Raw genomic sequence first — 4,317 nt, 5'->3', positions numbered from 1 at the left:
AGAGGGACAGTGCCTGGGACCTGTGGTGGCTGGCCCATGCTGATAGGGATTAGCTCAGAAGACAGGATCTCTAGAGAGATGGGCCTGCGGGATTGTGGGTTTATACTTCTGTGGAAGGCAAACTGTGTGCCTTGGCACTGGGTTGGTGAACACAGCTAGTACTTCCCTGTGCTCTCTGTGTTTCTGCCATGAGACTCCTGAGGTGGCAGGCATCACTACTCACCAGAGCCTGCAGAGATTTCTTCTGCAAATTTTTGAGGTAGGTACTACTGACCTGACCAACCCCAAGTTTCCTCTTGTGCTTCAGCTACCTGTTGGGGCATGAACACTCTGCTCATGACTGAGCCTCGGGGTAGGGGCTGACAAAGACTACACATTATGCAAGGAGTTGCTTATGGAAGTCAAAATTGACATCATAAAGATTTTTATCCTGTCCTCAAACATCATTTTTTTGCAAGTGGGAAAGAGAAGCTTTCATGAGCAAGTACCAGACCTGTAGGCTCAAGCAGGTTTCATCTCTGTCAGGAAAATATGTCCTGCCTGGGACATGCACAGTCCTATCTGTGCTCAATTAGACCAAAGATACAGATAGTCAATGGCTCCTGGGGTCTGGGAACCTTGGCAACATTCCCTTCTCTTGACAAGAAAGGACACATAGCCTTGAAAAATAATTTACTGTTAAAGGACACAATCTTGAAGCTAGACTATGAGGACCTGGGGGCAGGGATATCTGCAGCCAGCAGGACATTGGAGGCACCTTCTTGAGAGAACATGCTAGTGGCATGGTCCTACAACTGACATCAGTAGCCGATTCACCATGTTCAGGCATAAGTCTTCTGGACCCTGGGAAGTAGTCCTGGAAGGGGAATATCTTATGCTGGTCTGCAGCGATTCTAAATCTCCCTTGAGAGTTTGAGAGGTTGCCATCTCCCCGATTTCCATGTTGGGTGCTCAGTCCCAGGATTCCCGCTCCTTTGCCACCTCCAGTTCCCCAGTACCTCTACTACTTGGTGACTGGGATGACACACTGACCTCCCAAACTGACAGCCCATGGCAGAGATCTCCAAAGGCCACAGCCTTACTCTCCTAGGGCTCATACCCACCCTTGACTAGGTTTGAACCTGGCTCTGGGTTGCCTGTCCAAGACCCAACAACCACATCACTGTGCCAGTCTCTGTTCACAAGGCAGTGTGTGATGCACAGGAAAGTCACATTGTCTTTCTAACAGTTTGGGCACCTCAGGTGGCCCATAGTAGTCATTTGGTGGAGTCCTTCTCAGGAATGTGAGCAGGAGGGCAGAGGGTCTGCATACTGGAAGACATTTTTGTTCTCAATTCCTCTTCTGAACTTTTCTGAAAATGCTCTCCCAGGACTCTAGCCAGTTTGACAATGGAATCTTCTCTAGAATCCCATCAGGTCAAAGAGGGAGTTAGAGGCTGTGGAAAGGGCGAGGCTTCAGACCTGTTCATGTGGAAAAGATGTATGGCTTTGAGGTCTCTGAGGAGCAAGATCCATCTTTTTGCCTCACTCAAAAAGCATTTTCTTGTAAGAATGAAAGCCCATTAGGAAATATTCTTCTTGCAGATGGCCCATCACTCAAGGATTGCTGCTTCTGAGTTTCCATATTTGTCTCTGAGTTTTCAGAATTTGTCTCTGAGTTTCCATATTTGTCTCTGAGTTTTCAGGAGGGACCCCTCTGTGGTCCACAGGAATTCCTTGACAAGTGCCCACAGGCACCTTACTGACATTGTAATGGTTCCACTTGCTGCTTAAGTGATTTTCAGTATACCCTCTGGCTGGGGACTTGGTGAGTCAGTGCTTAGCTGTCTCACATAGCAATTGTCCACCTGTGTCTCAGAGACAGCCTCTAGCTCTTTGCCAAGGGAATCCTCTGGGATCCTGTGCAGATCTCTCAGAGATCTTCCTGGACTGTTGGTCAGATCCTTGCAGGGGTCCTACCATATCTGGAAGATGTCTGGACCCATTAGTGAGACAAACGCTCCTGTGGATGCTGGTTGCTTTTATCTGCCAGTATTAAGAAGATGAAGTTCTTGATTGACTTCTGCATGACCCATCCCTGGGAGTTTGTCCTCAGACTTTATCAGATGATAGCTGAATCTTGTAGGGCCAGTGGCCCTTGGTTGTTGGTCTTTGTGCTTAGATGGGATGGTGTTCTGGGACTCAGAAGCCCAGGAACCATACAGCTCTGAGATGTGACAGTGTCCCAACAGAAGGGTATCCTGAGACAATGGGGCCCAGGATCCACATAGCTTTGAGAGGAAGCCTGCTCATCAGAGGCTTTGCAGCTCCGAGGGAGGATCCCTCCAGCTGAGGTGAGGCGCTCAGGAGCTTCAGCCTGCTCTTTCTCTTCCTTTCTTGCCTTCATTTCTTCTTTTCTTCTTCCATTGGGAGAACACCAGGCAGCAGATCTCATGAATTCAATGCAGTGTCCACAGTATGGGGGGATGCATCCAGGAGGATTTGTGTAGATTTGTTTCAGGAGGATTCAGACGGTACTTGGTAATTGGACAAAGCCCCGTGCATATATATGTGTTCTTGGGGTATGACCTTTCTAGGATAGAGATTTCCGGAGGGAGGATGTCTGCCATTCCAGGTTCTGAGCCTGGGGGAGCTCAGGGATTGGTGGGTTTACCTGTTCAGGAATTGGTGGGGTTTGGTGCACAGGGATAGTTGGGGTTTTGTGGCCAGTTCAGGGCTTGGAAGTTCCTGTTGAGGGATTGGTGGTTTTCAACCAATTCAGACTTTCCACCTAAAATTAGCATGTCCTGGGGTGGGTCCTGTTGAGTTGCTGGAGATGACCCTTCTGACAGTTATGACAGTTAGGGAGGTCTGGGGGAGGGGCCTGGCTGCTGTTGGGCCTCAGGCCGGGCCATGGCCATTTTCCTGAGTTGAGGTTTACCAACTTTACAAAATATACAGAGTTTTTACAAAGGGAGTTCAGGGCAGGAAAGCCATTCCTGCCATTTGAGTGGCTTGCATATCTCACACTGGTGTTGTCATGAACCCCCTTTTAAGTGTTGTTCCAGCTGGTCCCAGAGCTCTGGGTTAATGAACTCCTCCAGAAGTGAGTTGATTAAAGGCTTTCTATGACTTTTTAACCATGCCCAAGAAATCTCTCCCACTTTCCCAGTGTTTTCTGTATGCATGCACAGCAGGTGGAACAATAAATTGTGATCTTGAAGCTGTTGGGCAAGAAGCCCTATAATCCCTAGTTAGAGTTGAGTGGGGGTGTATGCTTGAGATACAGGATGGGTCATGGGCTTAGGTATGGATTCCAGCTACTGGAGAACTGGATCAGGGCAACTTTGGAGTCAGAGGTTGGGACTGGACCCGTGCTGAAGCAAGGGCTTTGGCAAAAAGAGCTATGGATGTTCATTAGTCTTATCTTGCACTGGGATGTAAGAAGAGCATCCTTGAACAAGATGGAGGGGGAAACAGTGGCGAGCCTGCCATGCTGACAGCAGCCACAAGGCCTTACTGTCAGGGAGAAAGGGGAGGCCTGGGAAACAGTGGCGAGCCTGCCATGCTGACAGTAGCCACAAGGCCTTACTGTCAGGGAGAAAGGGGAGGCCCCAGGAAATCTGGCTACATTCCTGCTGTAAGTTGTACAAGAGCTGCTGGTGACCTGAGCTCTGGCCTGCAGGTTCTGCTCCAGATGGGGCATGGGGTTGTAGTGGACTCTAGCCTACTGCCCACACAGCTCATTGCATGGTCAGGTGTTTCTTTTTCTTCTCTTTCCAAACTTCAGTTTGATCTTGCTAATTTGCAATTTCAGCATCTCCTGCATATGAGGGTTGATGGAAGTGTTTTCTGCAGACTTTGCCTTCCTGTATCTGGGGTCTGTCCTAAAAGAGGCCTCTTGGAAGCAGAGAGAATGGTAGAAGATGGATAGATAGGTAGATAGATAGACGGACGGACGGACGGACGGACGGACGGACGGACGGACAGACAGACAGACAGACAGACAGACAGACAGACAGACAGACAGACAGATAGATAGATAGATAGATAGATAGATAGATAGATAGATGTTCTTGCAGGTACTCACCCTTTGATTAGTTGGAGTAGCACCAGGTTTTTGGCAGCTACCTGTTACAAGTTAGAGACTGAAATAGGCTGGGTGAATGTTCAAGACCTGTGGTAGTTGGGATGGGTGAAGGCAAACCTGGCAGAGGTGTGCTTGGGAGGTCACTAGTGGTGTTTCCAGTCACATTGAGGAGGAGGAGGAGAAGGAGGAGGAGGACGAGGAGGAGGAAGAGGACGAGGAGGAGGAGGAGGAGGAGGAGGGCAAGGAGG

At 49.1% G+C, this 4,317-nt stretch overlaps 1 pseudogene; it reads right to left on the bottom strand.

Moving 5' to 3' along the window:
* Positions 1–388: 388 nt before the first annotated feature.
* Positions 389–3,388, bottom strand: LOC116074726 (annotated as a pseudogene).
* Positions 3,389–4,317: the final 929 nt, after the last annotated feature.

This window comes from Mastomys coucha, unplaced genomic scaffold (genome assembly GCF_008632895.1).
Source record: "Mastomys coucha isolate ucsf_1 unplaced genomic scaffold, UCSF_Mcou_1 pScaffold3, whole genome shotgun sequence".
In the NCBI taxonomy this organism is placed as follows: domain Eukaryota; kingdom Metazoa; phylum Chordata; class Mammalia; order Rodentia; family Muridae; genus Mastomys; species Mastomys coucha.
The sequence above is the reverse complement of the archived record's forward strand: the minus strand, read 5'-3'. Positions and strand labels throughout refer to the sequence as shown.